Source organism: Cervus elaphus, chromosome 12, assembly GCF_910594005.1.
Source record: "Cervus elaphus chromosome 12, mCerEla1.1, whole genome shotgun sequence".
In the NCBI taxonomy this organism is placed as follows: domain Eukaryota; kingdom Metazoa; phylum Chordata; class Mammalia; order Artiodactyla; family Cervidae; genus Cervus; species Cervus elaphus.
In genome coordinates, this window is record NC_057826.1 from 36,884,272 (window position 1) to 36,901,167 (window position 16,896).

At 43.8% G+C, this 16,896-nt stretch overlaps 1 protein-coding gene across 2 annotated transcripts in view; it reads left to right on the top strand.

Moving 5' to 3' along the window:
- Positions 1–1,462: 1,462 nt before the first annotated feature.
- SQOR (sulfide quinone oxidoreductase) overlaps positions 1,463–16,896 on the top strand; it is a 47,055-nt gene continuing 31,621 nt past the window's right edge. Inside the window, exon 1 of one of the 2 annotated variants that reach the window (XM_043920284.1) lies at positions 1,463–1,604. The gene's annotated coding sequence lies outside the window, so the exon portion shown is untranslated. Of the gene's footprint in view, positions 1,605–9,657; positions 9,816–16,896 lie in introns of those variants that run through there. The other variant, XM_043920285.1, reaches the window with a different exon arrangement.

The following is a 16,896-nucleotide window of genomic DNA, read 5'->3' on the forward strand; positions in this document are numbered from 1 at the left end:
TATTATAGCATAAAGGTTAAGGAGGAGAGCAGAAAAGAAAACAAACTAGTGTATACTTCAACTTTGTAACAATGTAAAGAGATAATGTGAGACAACGGAAACAAAAAGAGGGGAAAGGAAAAGGAAGAAGCCTATATAGGTAAATGAAGATAAGATACTACCAGCAGAAGGATTATTTTACCTATGAGACATTTTATACAAACCTCATGGTGACCACAAAACAAAAATCTAGAGCAGAGACATGAAACATTAAAAAAAAAAAAAAAGAAAGAAAAGAGGAAATTGACAAAAATATCACAGAAAACCACCAAACTAAAATAGCAGACAGAAACAAAAGGAAAAGGAACAATGGCGATACAGAGCAAATAAAGGATAAAATGGCAATATTAAGTCCTCATTTATCAATAATCATCCTAAATGTAAATGGATTGAACTCACACATTGAAAGACACAGAATGTAGGATGGATTAAAAAGTTAGACAGATGGAAACAATTTTTGGTGGTAAGGGTGCTGTAGGGTATACAGAGATAGAACTGAAACACATAATATAAACCAGCCTTACCTCGATAGATAAACCCAACAAGACAAAACCAGAGGAAGGAGCTCAGAAGTTCACCTTTATTAGGCTCCTACTTCTCTGTGATTGCCTCAATTTTTGGTTTGCGAGGATTTCATCTTAAAAAGTTGACTGAAACAAAAAATTCAAAAAAAGATTATTCAAAATTCACAGAATGAAATAAATGTAAAAGAAATAAACTTTCAAGGCCCTTTTAAAAGGAAAGTTTGTTAACTCACATCTGAAATTATTAAAGCTTAAAATTGCAGTAAGACTTCTGGACATCCTATATATGTTATAAGAAGGCGTTCTAGATCTGACGTAGTGGAGAACTACTAACCTGCGCTTCACACCTACTTAGAAAGAACAGCCAGTTGAAAATTCATGAAAGTTGGACCCAACGTGGCGTGGAGATTAGTGTCTGGAAACCTGCTCACCGTGACCTCCACCCTGGGGTTGAGAGCGCTGCAAGTTTGGAGGCTTCTCTCAGCCGCGGTTGCCTTTTACGTGTGAAAGAAGCGCGGGACAGACAGACATGGGGACCAGATGAGAAGCACAGGGCTCACTGGAGGACCGACACAAACCGCCAGGGCCTCTACCCACAGACCCGCCTTCACCTTTGTCCCTCCCAGTTACGCAACAGTGCGGGCACACGGGATGGGGGGTGGGGGGGCGCGACAGGTGGCCTCCGTGCCCTCCTGGGAGGCACCCAGGGGTCCCGGCTGCACGCACGGTGCGCTGGCGGGTAGCGGCGAGTCTGCCCTGCCGGCGGTGCCCCTGACCCGCTTGCCCCGCGCCCCAGGCTGTCCCCCGGGCGCGCTGGAAGCCCGGGTGTAGCCTGCACTTGGCCTTGGCTCCCCGGGCTGTGGCGCCGGGCAGGGCAGCGGCGGGACCTTTCCGGAACTTTCGTCGGGGGGAGGCTCGCTCTCCCCGCCTCCAGCCTCCGCCCGGGGGCCGGACGGGCCCCAGCAGAGGCGGCGAGCCCTCGCAGGGAGCGGCAGCTTTTGCTGCGCCAACGCTGTGGCCGGAGGCTCCGCGCACCTCTGGGTAAGAGGCATCCCGCGGCCGATATCAGGCACTTGGCCAGGGAAAAGGGACCCGGCGGAGGGAGAGGTTACCCCTAAGGCCGATGGTTAACCCAGCTCTGTCCCGCATCTGGGACAGCGCGGCCCCTGTGCATCGCGTTCCATTCCGCTTCACACTTTTCTTCTCCACCGGCGGCATCCACAGCTCTTGCAGCCCCTGCAGGAACCCGGGTTTTGCGAAGCCCTGGGGTCGTGGAGCTGCTGCCCTGCGAGGGGAGGTTAAAAACCAATGTATCCGTGGTCTTGTGTATGGGAATTTCTTGGTGCCCTGGTGTGTAGGAATTTCTGGCATCTTCCACTTGTTGACCGTGTAACCCCAGCGTGGTCCCAGCGCCCAAAGGGTTCTCAGCCCCCGGGGGTAGGAGGTGACGTCTGCTGGTCTGCCCACAGTGGGGCGCGTTTATCCACACAGCCTGTGGGACGGAGGGGAGGGGGCTCAAGAAGTATCCTTCAGCTATGGCCGGAACCAGCCTTGGAGAGCAGTTAGGGCCCGTGCTAAACAGGAACTGGTGGAAAGGGTCCTCTGGTGAAATTGGGGTGCTTTCCTTTCTTTTCGTTTCTCTCGTTTAAAAATAAAAATCCCAACCTAGCCTCTTACTCAGAGACACAGGGAGCCGAGCTTTGGATTTGCCTCGGCTGCCCATTGCTGTGGTGTAGGGTTCTGACCCATTTTTGTGCCATATACCAGTTTGGCAGTTTTGGGGAGACTAAGCACCACTTTTAGGTTCAGTGCTTTTGAAGGTGTAAATAAAAAGCAGAGTGTTTTAAAGGGATCCTATTCCAAATCACCTGTCCAAATATTAAGAGAATTGATGATATAGTAGTATATATGCCTTTTAAAAATAATGTGTTAAGTAACATCATCTAGCAGGATCTAATAGCTATAATAATTTTGAGATAGTAATGAACATAAATAATTTTCCAGATTTGGGTAATGCCTGTAATATAAGAAAATATCTGTGATTTCTATTGGTGATAAAGTCATAGGTACTGCTTGTATCTGCTGGGGTTTGTTGCCTGAGATGAATGAAGTGTTTGTTACTCAGCTGTGTTAGATTCTTTGGGACCCCATGGACTGTAGCCTGCCAGGCTCCTCTGTCCATGGGATTCTCCAGGCAAGAATGATGGAGTAGGTAGCTATTCCCTTCTCCAGGGGATCATCCCCACCCAGGGATTGAACCCCGGTCTTCTGCATTGCAGGTAGATTCTTTACCATCTGAGCCACTATATAAAATTGAAGGAAGTGCTAAATTTCAGTTAGTAATGAGTGAAAATGAAGATATAAATGTTTATTTTCTACCCAAGTTCCTGGTTAAGTGGAAGGTACTGCCCAGGAAGTCAGGTCACATGACTTCTGATCTTGATGCTTCCACTGACTAGCAGCATGAGCTTGTCTTTGGGACTTCTTTTCACCTTGACTTCTTCATTGTACCGTGGAGACAATCATACTTTCCCCTGGGTTTAAGGTGTCCAGTCTATACCTGGCACAAAGGAGTGAAATAAGTACTGGTTATTAGAACTTGTGGCCCTCTCTGGACCCCAAGCCATTGCCATTATGTCCCCAATCCTGGTACATAGAATGTGGTGGTGGTTCAGTCGCTGAGTCGAGTCCAACTCTTGCCATCCTATGGAATGTAGCCCTCCATGCTCTTCTGTCCATGGGGTTTCCCAGGCAAGATTACTGGAGTCGGTAGCCATTTCCTTCTCCAGAAATTAGTCAATAAATATTTTTTGAATGAATAAGTACATTGGAAATTATTGCTTGTAACTACAACTAAAAAACTCAGAATTTATCTAGGGGACAGCTGGTGGTTTGTGAAATGACTCTGCTTAAAATAATTTGGGTTTCTTTTTCCTGGTGGCTGAACACATCTGGAGCTGGAATGCTTGAAATGTCAGCCAGGGCCCTTGGGTCTATGTGTGTGGGTCTTTGTGACTAGTGTTCTGCCAGAGAAAATGAAATTTCGTGTTGATAGGAAACTAGAACTCCTTTGGAGAACAGTTTCTCCTCCATTTTACCCGTATCTAGGCTCGTTAATTTGATGTGATGTAACACAGGAAGTTGTCTTTTAGGGAGTGGAGACTGATCCATGATGAGGCATTTCTGCGCCCAGTGGCACATTTCTCTTTCCTCTTTTCTTTTCACCTTCCCCTGCCCCATTGCACATTACCCTTGAAGATTTGGTAAATAGGAGCAGTAGATAGAAGTTGCTACAGGCTGGCCAGATTAGATCTAAAGCCAGCTAGCTGCTTCTTAATGCCCAGCCTTAAAAGTCTATGTAATCCAATAAATGTGGATGTTAATAGGAAGAAGAAAGTCAGACTCAGCCAGTGACCCCTGTGATTTACTTTGTAAAATTGCTAAGTTGGGGTGGGAAGATGGGGAGAGAGCTTTGTAAAGAACAGTAAATTTAGAGCACACTGGGGCTATGGCCGCAGCTTTGGAAGGGGCAAATACTGGTATTACAGACTGAATTGCATCCCCTCAAAAATTCGTATGTTGAAATCCTAATCCCCATACCTTAGAATCTGACTGTTCAGAGAGAGGGCCTTTAAAAAGGGAATTAAAGTTAAATGAGATCATAAGGGTAGGACCCTAATCCATTATGACTAGTGTCTTTATCAAAAAAAGGAAAAGATACCAGGGGTGCAAGTAGAGACAAGACCACAGGAGGATGTAAAGAGGCCCAGGCCTAGGAGAGAGGCCTCAGGAGAAACTATACATGCTGACACCTCGATTTTGGACTTCCAGCCTCTAGAATAGTGAGAAATAAATCTCTGCTGTTTGAGCAATCCAGTTTGTGGTATCTTGTTATGAAAGCCTGAGCAGAATACTATACAGGCTGAGGAATGTTAGATGGAATGTGAGCTCTTCATTCTCTTTCTTCCTTTGTTACACTGACCTTCAAGACTATGTGTTCCAAATGATGCTGCTAAAAGATGGAGGAGGAAGGCTCAACTCAAATAAGTTTTTTTTTTTTTTTCGGAGCCACTGACATTACTGGTTCAATTTTTGCTGTAGGGTAGCCTTGTGTTAATGAGGCAGACTAATTAAATCTGGACTTTGCCCTTTGAAAACAAAAGCTTAAGCATCTGACCCTTTGGTTTTGCAGATCCGTGGGATGAACCCTCCATGCCAATTGTCTGGTTGCCTGAGTGGGGTTGACTCCCAGGGTAACTAGGAATATCAAAGTGAAAAGAGTTGGTTAATATAGCAATATTATACTGCTGTCATTACACAGGGCCTCAAGGGCCCCTGATCTTGAACTTCCAGCCTCCAGAACTGTTAGAACATAAATTTCTGTCGTTTAGCCTGTTTTTTTTTTTTTTTTCCCTTGTTTGGTTTTGTTTTTAAGCGCAGCCTAGCAAGTAAATGGCAACCCAGTCCAGTATTCTTGCCTGGAGAATCCCAGGGACAGGGGAGCCTGGTAGACTGTCGTCTATGGGGTCGCACAGGGTTGGACACGACTGAAGCGACTTAGCAGCAGTAGCAGCAAGTAAATAGATCTGGGCACTCTATTCTAAGTCGTGATCCCAGCAGGTCCTTCACTTTCTCTTAGGACCCCTCTCCCTTACCTACCTAAGAGAATCTCATATGCTCTTTCTAGAGATACTCTGTATTGTCCCTTGGATCCTGTCTGAGGTTGTTAAGGCCTTCTTCCCCTTTGTGATCTGTTTTTTAGGAAAAAACAGAACTTGACATCTTAAGCAAATGACCAGCCTAGCTGCTGAGCCATGGACAGAGCAGATGCTTTATAATTGCATGGTGGGTGATGGGTTGATGGTGCTGGTAGTGATTCTTAAGGACCAAGGGGTAATTCCTTTCTAATCATAATGATTTTCCAAGTTTTGACCCTAGCTTGGTCCTCAGGGAGCTTTCATTCCATGCAGCAGCTCCAGCCCTATCTACAGTGATAGAGAGGAGATACCTCTGTCTTTATCCTGGGACCAGTCTCTGACTTCTGGGGCCAATGGTGATTTCACCCTACATGCTTTTTTTCTTTGGCAGTTTGCTTTAAGGCAGCCCATGATGTCTTCGTAGGAAAATAATGGGTTTTAATAATCACCTTGCTTACAGTACAGAATGTGACGGCATCCCAAGGAGGTTCTGGGTTTAGTAGATGTGGTTTTGTGTTTCTGTGAGCCTGTGAATGGTGCCTGAGGTGGGGGACTAGATATTCTATTTTCTGGCCAACTGGGTTTGCACGGTAATCATGAGTCTTTCAAGGTCTAGGTAGTCAAATCTAAGCTTGTTTTGAGTCACAGAGAAGGAGGGGCCCTTAAAATCAGCTGGACGAAGTGACTTATTTTACACTTCTGGAAATGGACTCAAAGTGGTTGTGACTTGCCCATGGCTCCACAATGTCTGTTTTATTACTTATAAAACAGGGATAATAATACCAACCTCTCAGGTTGTTGTGAGAAATTATGTGAAGAACATAGCCTGTGCTGTCACATAGAAAACCCTCAGTGATTTATTTTTCTGGTGTTTTTCTTGTATCTGGGATAGTGCACAGCGGCTCCCAGTGGATCATGGTCAGACTTGGGGGAACAGAAAGGGAGATATGGTTTCCATTCTGATTATGTTCAAGGCCTGGTTACAAACCCTTGTCATTCTTTGCTGCAATAACTCAGAGCCCAATCAATTTAAAGAGCTGGTAGAACAAGTATTCCCATTTGAGTATCTGCTTGTGAACCTGTTTCCCTTTCCCCCTCATTTAGAGGATCACAATGTTTAGAGAAGGATGGGACCTTTGAACCTATGCAATTCAATCCTTTATTCCATTGTTGAAGAAAACATGACTCAGAATAGTTAAGGACAAGCCCTGCCTGGCACTACCTGGAATATGGATTTGGGTCTCTGACTGCTGACATATCCTCATACGAGGTTTATGCAGTAATGGGGAACTGTGCCATTTATCTAGATGTAGGAAAGACATGAGTTTTAGGAACCTGGCACACCCGTTACCTGGTACCCCCTCATTCTGTCCTAACCATTAAAGGATTGAATTCGGCATCTCTTCAATCACATTCAAAGAACACTTGTATAACTTATAATTAAAGAGTCTCTTCTCATTGTGTTAAGACCTCACACGCTGGATTCCAGGCAACAATGTGCCTGACAAATTGGCCAGTCCCTGTTTATAATGAAACTCCATTCCTCAGAGTCTTCTTGTATGTGAAACTCTGAGTGGGAATCACAGTGCTCCTGAGGCTGATGCATGCTTTTATTGTGATCATTGAGTGGGTTCAGGAGACCAAGGCAAAGCTGGGTCCTTTCTGTGTGACTGGAAGCAAATTAATTCTATGTTAGGCTCCCCCTCCCCTGTGTGCCTTGTTCTACAGTCTCAGGATGGACATGCACAGGCTTATGCAAATGTTGAAACCTTCAGTATACTTACTTGACCTGAAGGCCAACAGTGAATGGTGGGGTAAAAGGGGAGCTAAATTGTGATGTTTTATGCACTAGAACATGAGCGGTCGAGCTCTCATTGGCTAAAGCAAGCGAGGAAACAAGGCACTTCCCCCCATATAATTCAGTCAAAACCTGAAATTTTTCAGTTGCAATAATCCAATTGACTGACATTTTCCCCTTTTCTGGAGCTGTAATGTGAGCTAATTTCCCTTCCATGAACAGAGTTTCGGTTTTCTGCTTAGTTAATGTATGGTTAATGTATGTAATGAAATCATCAGTCCTTCCCTATTATGAGGCTTTCTGACTCTGAAATGTATATAGGCTAGGAAAACTTGTCGGAAATTTCTCAGCAGCAAAGGGAGCCAGTGTTTCATTGCTGCATCCTCATTAGTAACCTTTAATCAGCAATTCTTTAAAGAAAATTCCTACAGTTTCCTCCCAAAGAGTTAGGGAACTAAAGAACCCCAATGTGACTCTAAGCCCTGAATCATCAAGGAGCTGTGTGGAATTGTTTCCTGGATCTATTTGCTCCTGGTCCACTCCTAGAGCACTAGTCTCACAGCTTAATATTTAAACAAACATTTGGCATTGCAACAGCTCTAGAGGTAGAGTTCTGACATGGCCCTGCAGGCCTACATGAAGGTTGCTCCATTTTCTTAATTTGTTAACAGTTCCTGAATACACAGGCGAGGCCATTACTCAAGGGGAGGTGAGCCAAGAGGAAGGTTGCTGCCTGTGTAATCCCTCGGTGGGCTCCACTCCTTTGGTTCTCAGGGTTCCCAGAGGGTGTGGTTTCCTTCTCTCCCCTGGTGCTTTGGACCTTTGCTGCACTTTGAGTAATCCAACCCCGTGACTTATACCCTCTCTTCCATATAGCCACCCAGAGCAAGGTCCCATTTCACATCCTTCCTTCTTTATCCCCTGTGGCTAATTTGTCACAAAAATTGCTTCAACATCGGTTTTGCATTCACACCTTCATCTCTGTTCTCATGTCTATTCCAAACCCTTGCTGGTTCCTAAATTTCTGAATCAGCCACTGAATGACCTTGACATCCCTGGTCTTCTTCCTCATCCCGGGCTCCTCAGTGCTTAGCACAGTGCCTGGCACATAGTAAACACTCAAAAATGCTGAATTCAACTGAATTGCTCTAAGTCATCCTCTCAACTCCCCCACGGGGATCTTCTTCAGTTTCCTTAAGAGCTTCCAAGGGCTCTCATTGCCTTTAGCAGGGACCACAGCTCACACGCAGCCAGGGCTGAGCAGTAACAAATACGAATCTTGGCTCTGTGGGGCTGGGTGAGCTTTAACTTCGTCCAGGGTGTAGACGGGCAGTTCCAGCCAAGAGCTAGCAGGGGAGAATGTGAGCTTAGGGTTGTCAGAGAAGCCAACGACCTGGAATGTTGAAGGTGTGTGTGCGCTCCCTTCAGTCCCGTCTGACTCTTTGCAGCCCCATGGACTGCTCCAGGCTCCTCTGTCCATGGGATTCTCCAGGCAGGAATACTGGAGTAGGTTGCCATGCCCTCTTCCAGGGGATCTTCCCAACACAGGGACTGAACCTGTGTCTTTTATGTCTCCTGCATTGGCAGGTGGGTTCTTTACCAGTAGCGCCACCTGGCATATTCAAAATTTTTAATGTTGGTACTAATTCAGAATTTAGGCAGAATTTGTGAGTCAAACACAGCTCTGGTCTGCATTGGGCCTGCAGGTTGCTTCTTTGTGACCCTTAGATTAGATGACTATTGTCTAGGATTAAGCTTCCAACCCCAAGCTTTACTTACGTATGCCCACCCAGTCTTCTTTCTCCCTCTTCCCAGTGGACTCTGGCTTAGACTCCCTTCCTCCTTGCCCACAGTTGTGCCATGCTCATTCTAGGTGATTCTGTTTCCTAAATCTCTTAACTGTCCCAGACTAGCCCAGACAGGCCCTTGCCTAGACTTCCCTGTTTCTGCCCAAACAATTCCTCTCTCTTCAGTTGCCTAGATGTCAACTTTGGCTTTTGTTTTGTTTTGTTCTCCTGCAGGGGCCCTTCCTACCTCTCATTCAATCATTCTCTTTCCTATCTAAATTTTTATTTGTATTTCTAATGCTAACACTGTATCAGGCCCTTATCATTACACCTGGACCTCTGCACTAGTCTCCTGATTTCCAGAACTGGTTTTGCCTCTCCTTCGATTTAATTTCTCCCTGACACCAGATTCATTTTCTCAAAGCTGCCTCCTCTGTTCTATCACTTCTTAAAACTTTTTTTGTTTTTCAGTATAAAGCCTCAATTCCCTAGCATGGCCCTTTATAATTGGACTGTGATGTTTCTTTATTATCTACTCCTCTCAATGTCAGTCAATTCTGGTTGGCCTTCCCAGCTTATTAGTCACGGTCTTGGGAAACACTTGGCATGCTCAAGGCTGTTAAGAGGGTTTAATGAAACAACTGTTTACAAAGGTGTGGGCAGGGTTAGAGGGAACCAGCAAGGGTAGTGAAGCAAATGTATTTGATTTGGGGCCTGAAGAAGCAAGCAGAGGGAGTGATTACTGGCACCTTGAGAAAAAGCTGGATGAGGAGAGGGCCACCCCACAAGAGCCAAGGCCTTTGGCTGGAGGAATCCAGTTTTGCTGAGTGAAAGCTTGGTTGGGAAGGTCTGGACAACAAATATCATAATTTCATTCTTTTCCCATCCTCTAATCTACTGGTGCCACCCATTGGCTGAATCCAACTGGAAGCCCGAGGACCAGGGAGGCCAACTGATGCCCATCTCACAGGTCAGCTCCCAGGGCTTGGAGAGAGCAGAGAAGGCTGGGGGGAGGCCTAGAGGGTGGTAGCCCACTCTTTTACTTACTTATGCTGTTCCATCCCATTGACGTACCCTTGCATAGCATCTCCACTTGTCCAAATACTGCCAGTCTTTTATCTCTTGCTCAGATCATGTCTGTTTCACCAAACTTTCATTGGTTGTTTCTTCTCTCCTCAAAACACCAGGGGTGTTTAGCTCCTACTGATTACATTGCATTTTGCTCCTTCAAGTTAAGTCTAAGAACTGGGATATAAACCCAGAGTTTTGGAAGCCAACCCCAACTTTCCTCCCCACCCCGATCCGGAGATGATGTAGGTGGTGAAAAATACAGGAGCCTCATTTTTTGGCAGCTGTTCTTGAGAAGGTGGTTAGAGAGTGCTACACTCTTGGTAGGGTACAGAGGTTTTCTGCCTGCTGCCCCCAACTGTCTGGACCCAAGGGATGACAAGAACTCAGATACTCCGTAAGTGTTGTGAAGATAGATGGGACCAGAGTCTTGAACCATTGAACCAGAGTCTCAAACCATCAGGCAATTTCAGACTCTCTGGGAAAACAGATGCGTCAGAATGCCAACAAATAAACGATGACCACAAGAAAGTTCTAAGAAGAGCAGGATAGGTACTACAGTTTGTAGACCAGCCTGGCTGGAGGCACTACAGAAGCTGGGACTTGGGCTGGACTTTGGGCCATGGCTAAGATGAAGAAACGGCAGGAGGGAGCATTTCAGGAAGGTGTTATAGTGGAGGGTGAGTGACTAATATGTTCTCCATTCCCCTAGAATGCAAGCTCTGTCAGCACAAGGACCTGGTGTGACATGTTTGCTGTTCTATTCCCAGCATCCAGTACAGCTTCTGTCATAATGAGGGATAAGATCTCAGTCACTGCCTTAGTCCTCTTGGGCCCCTATAACAAATATAGTAGCCCCCTCTTATTGGTGGGGGAATATGTCCCAAGACCCCTTCAGTGAATGCCTGAAAGCATGCATAGTACCGAACCCTGTATATACTGTTTTTCCTTCTACCTACACATCTGTGAAAATGTTTAACTTATAAATTAGGTACCATAAGAGATTAACAATAAGAATAAACTAGAACAATTAGAACAGTGTAGTATAATGAAAGTTGTGTGAATATCATCTCTCAAAATATCTTATTTATGAATTTAATATGAATTTAATTTTCCATCCCAGCTAAGCACGTATCACTCTGGGGTTGTAACTTTTACAGTCTGAGGTACGACAGCAAACTAGCATGAATTTCTTTTTCTTCTTCACAGTCTCATGATAGGTTTGTTCTTACCATACCTCTTACCAATCTCAGCATAAGGTTTTTTTTTTTTCCTTTATTGAAAACTTTCACCTTCTAATTTAAAGGAAGTACTTTACAGCTTTTTTTTTTTTGGCCTTATTCAAATTGTCAGAATCATTACTCTTGTGTTTTGGGACCTTTATTAAGTAGAAGAAGGGTAACTTGAACACAAGCACTGCAATACAGTTGATCTGATAGCTGAGGTGGCCACTAGGTGACTGACTGGCGGAAAAAGCTGGACTAAGGGATGTCATGTCCCAGGTGGGATGCAGCAGGATGGTGTGAAATTTCATCACTCAGAGTAGCATGCAGGTTAGACTTTGTGAATTGTTTATTTCTGAAATGTTCCATTTAATATTTGTGGACTGCCATTCACTGTAGATAACTGAAACCATGGAAAGCAAAACTGTGAATAAGGGGACTGTGGTACCACAGACATATGCTGCTGTTTAGTTGCTAAGTCATCTCTGACTCTTTTGCGACCCCATGGGCTATAGCTTGCCAGGTTCCTCTCAGGCAAGAGTACTGGAGTGGGCTGCCATTTCCTTCTCCAGGGCATCTTTCAGACCCACGGATCAAACTGGTGTCTCCTGCATTGGCAGGTGGATTCTACCATTGAGCCACCTAGGAAGCCTCTACCAAAGACTAGCTGGCTTATATACAACAGAAATTTATTTCTTGTAATTCTAGAGCCAAGTCCAAGATCAAGGTACTGGCATGATTGGGTCAGGGCCGATGTCGTTTCTTTGTGTCCTCACATAGTAAAAGGGGTGAGGAATCTTTCTGTACCCTCTTTTATAAGGGCACTAATACTATTCATGAGGGCTCCACCCTCAGGACCTAATCAACCCCAGAGGCCCCACCTCCTGATTAACACCATAACCTTTGGGAGTTAACATTTCAACATCTGGACTTTTTTTGGGACACAAATGTTCGGGCCATAGAGTGAATTAACAGATGGCTGGATTTATTTACTACCTTTACATGTCAGAGGTATACATGATGAATGAAAGCAGAACTTGATTCAGAAAAACTGTATTGGGTGTGGAGGAAAACATAAACACTTTCAAGCTAGAAAAAAAAAAAAGATGTGCACACATCTCATTACCTTTAATTTTCCAATATTTAAATTCGACTTTCTAACATTAAAAAAACAAAACTTTCCCCTGAAATTTGGCTCACCTTGTTCTTGGCCTGCATTATCAGCAGCTGGCAAGCTCTGCTGTTCTTGCATTAGCATCTAAAGCTACTAGGCTGGGAATGGGACCAGGGCGGATAGGGAAATTGCTATGTGTCAGCACAGGTCCTTGTGTGTAGTAAGTATGTAACGCATACTTGTGGAAACACTCTTAGCTATAGCAGAATTGTGATGATGCAAATTTCATGTGACTCTTTCTTTTCATAAAGATATACTTGCACATTTAGTGTTGCTAAATAATTTAATCTGAATACCTTTTGTGTAGGAGACAAATCTGTAAATAAAAATATAGCTTAGACAATGTTTTTTGAGCACTTCTGATTGATGACACTTCCCTTTTTATCAAGGTTAAATGGGTAAAAAAGACGTGAGAACTTTCCTTTGTGGGGAAGATATCTTGTTTCGATACCGCAGGTGAAAGAGTGTGACAAAAGAAAGGAAGGCCCCATGCTGTAATCTTCAGGAGTAATTATTGCATTAAAAAAATCATACCATAACTGTGTTATTTAATTGTAAAATTTGGCCCACTCATTCACATAATTATAGCATTCAACAGTAATACATAATTAAATTGCTTTCTAAATGCCACCTGACAGTTGAGCGGATTTGCAAGGAGGAGCAGAGCAAAATTTGTTAAACATGTAAAATCTTTCATCTGACTGAATCGTAGTGAATGCATTTTGGTGTAAGTATATTAAAATGTACCTGAGATTTGGTTTCAAACAGGCATGGTGAGACCAGCCCATCAGGAGATGACTGCCATGAAAGACGAAACTTTGACTCCCAGTTCCCTAGGAACAGGAGGCCTGCTCCACCACGTTGGGTCACATGGGGAAGCCCCCAGATTGGTCAGGAGGCAGGCAAATTAAGGGGAAAGCATGGACAAAACCTGGGTTTCCCTGGTGGCTCAGATGGTAAAGAATCAAGACCTGGGTTTGATCCCTGGGTTGGGAAGATCCCCTGCAGATGGGAATGGCTACCCACTCCAGTGTTCCTACCTGGAGAATCCCATGGACAGAGGAGCCTGGCGGGCTATGGTCTATGGGGTTGCAAAGACTTGGCCATGACTGAGTGACTAACACTTTCACTTTTCGTGGGCAAAACCTATGGTCTGATTTTCATGAGGCAGGGGGAGCAGACTGACCAGGTTTGCTGCTGGCTAATTTGAATAATTTTAGTGGACTCTGGACTGTAGGGGCTGCCCTTGTTGTCTTGATGTCTGGCCCGGGGATGATTAGGGGCGAGGAATATTGCCTTCTGGAATGTAAAAGCCAGGCAGAGGAAGTGGTTCAAGTTTGGGCTCTGGTTTGGCTGGTATAATTACCAAAGGTGTGCTTCCAGGCTGAGGTGTTTACATTTTTAGAAGTTGGCTAGTCCTAGAAACAATGTTTCTTTAAGACTAACAAAACCCCCAGATGTCAAACAATCATAAAATACAGAAATTAAAAATGTGATTAATACAGTAGGATTCAGAATATCTCCAGGAAGGTTTCAGGAAGTGTCTTATCCAGTGCCACTGATAAATGCTGCAGATATGTCTGCAGACTTGACTTGCATGTGCTTCAGATTGAGATGTGATCACATTAAGGAACCATAGCATTTTGAGGGGCAGTGTGTGTCACTTTCGTGGCAATCCAGTCATGGTGACAATTTCCCTTTGAAAGTTTAAGTCAGAGGGTGTGATGGCTACTGTTATGTATCAACTTGACTGGGCCATAGGGTGCCCAGACATTTGGTTAAACATTATTCTGGGTGTGTCTATGAGAGTGTTTCTGGAGGAATCAGTAGACAGGGTAAAGAAGGTTGCCCTCCCCACTGTGGGTGGTGTCATACAATTAGCTGAAGGTCTGAATAGAACAAAAATGCTGACACTCCCACGAGTAACAGAGATCTCAGAAGAATCTTGAATCACCAAGGATCCAGACATTTATTGTGACTTATTTTCTCATTCAATATTATCTAATTTTGTATCTATAAGTTTGGTCCCCAAGTTGTATAGGCTTCCCTGCCCATAAAACTTGGATCTGCTTATGAGGCTGCCCTTCTGGGGCATGGCATGTGAGAGCCCAGCAAAGAGGTCGTCCTGAGATCTAGAGCTGGAGGAGGTCCAGACTGGGAGCTTACCACCTCTGAATTGCTGGCTCCTTCTAATGCCTGCATTGCTGCTCCTAAGGGCATTCAGGAAAAATTGCTTTATACAGAAAGAACTCATTGTGGCTCTGGTCTCGCTGCAGATTCAAGTGGCCTTTGGGAGATCACCTTGGGTGTCTGAGCCTCAGTTTTCCTATTTGTAAAGTGCTATCAATACCTCCAGTGTAGGCTCAGGTATGGGCCTTGTGAATTGTAAAGTTCTAGGCACATGGGAGGGAAGTATGATTATAATTGTGTTGCTACTTGTATTTCCATCATCTTGCTATTACTTGGAATATGCATAGCCGTAGCATTTCAGTGACTAAAGAGCAAAGCTAATGTCCATCCTGGCACACTGTTTTTTGCTGTTTCATTCTAATTTTTTTTTATTGTGGAAGCTTTCCAGAATATACAAAAAAAATCACAGATTGCCACAAGGAATGCCCATATAAATCCATAAATTGGCTTCAAATTATTATCAACTCTGAAATAATGCCATTTGTAGCAACATGGATGGACCTACAGATTATTATACTAAGTGAAGTCAGACAGAGACAAATATCATGTGATGTCACTTATATGTAGAATCTGAAAAAATGGTACAAATGAATTTATTTAAAAAACAGAAATAGACTCACATAGAAAACAAACTTATGGCTACCAAAGGGGAAAGGAGGGGCAGGGATAAATCTGGAATTTGGGATTAACAGATACAGATCCATATAAAATAGATAAACAGCAAGGACCTACGACTGTATAGCACAGGGAACTATATTCAATATCTTATAATAACCTATAATGGAAAATAATCTAAAAAAGTATGTACACATACATACACACATACATATATATCTGAATCACTTTGCTATATACTTGAAATGTAAATCAATTATACTTCAATAAAAAGTTAAAATTTAGAAAATATCAACTCATGGCCAATCTTGTGTCATCTACACTCCTACCTACTTGTCACTTGTAATATTGTCAAGCAAATCCAAATGATTTCAACTATAAGAATATCAGTATGTGTTTTTAAATTTTAAGAGCCCTTAAAATTATATTAATATCAATACTATTATTCTACCTGACTCACTCCCCCCAAAACTTAAATTTTTTCTTCCAATTTGCTTAGTAAGATAAAATTTAATATCATATTTTCCCTCCCATCTCACTCCATGGGGCGTAATCTACGTTATATCTGAATGTAAATAATATTCAGCTGGTAGGCATTTTCCTTGAGTTATCTCTTAAGTCTAATGCTGTGAGACTCCTCAACCGAGGAGTCAGTTTGAATTAAACTCTCCTCTTCAATTAGTGATGTGACCTTAAGCAGGTACTCCACTTTACACTAAACTTCAATTTTCTTGTCTGTAAAATGGGGATACTAACACATTCTTTACAAAGTTATTGTAAGGAGTCTGTCTCTGAGATAGCGTAAGTACAACTAAAACACTCGGTAAGTGTTAGCTGTTCCTGTTATGACAGTCTCTCCCTGCTTTTTCTTATTGAATCCTGTCTTCTGGAAGTAATTTGGTGGAGAGAGATAAATAACCGATGATGGCCTTAGTTAAAAGGCCCAGAAAGCCCAAGGGGGAGGAGCTAATGAAGGAGGAGGCGCCTTCTAGGCATTTTGCCACCTGCGCACTAGGTGTAAGCCCAACTCATGTTGTGTGTAGATGAGGTTCACTTGTGTCTCAGACACTGGGGCCCAAAGAGATCCAGAACTTCAGGACTTCACAGCTCTGTGTAAGCTTGATAGGGAAGCTGGAGGCCCAGAGGGCAGGTAGGAGAAACAGGGAAGGTGACAAAAGCTGGAGGCTGCCTGTTGTCTGTTTTTCTCGTTGGTTTTGAAAGTTTATATGAAGGTGATATGTTAAAAAGATGGCCTTGTGGTTATTGAAACCCAAAGCAAAGAGGGCCCAGCCTGGTGTGGGCTTGAGATAAAATAATAGTGACCCATACAAAGAACCCTCAGTTTCCTCAAGAGCAAAAATAACTGAAAGATTGACTGTAAGTCCTATTGGCCTGATGGATCTTTCGTTAAGATGCTCTGAATAATCCTTGTTCAGAGTTCAGCTCTGTTTGAACTCAGTCAAGTGTCCTAGCTGACACCCAGTGAGTGGCATGTCACACGGCCCGGGATTAGGGAGCTCTCGGCTCTGGCAATCTGCACTGATTTTCCCTGAAGGGCTGGCTGTAGAAAGGTGTGGAATTCCAAAGATTTGTCTGGACCAGGACCCCAGATCAGCAGCCAGCAATGTAAGTAGGAGGCCATCTTATCTTTCAGTTAGCAGGGGTTTTACTTCTTCAGTCAGACTACAGATATAGTAGAGCATTTATTTTGATTCTTTGAAGGAAGCACTCAATTGATTTAGGATTAATTGAGGAATTTTTATCTAACTTAAAAGTATGAC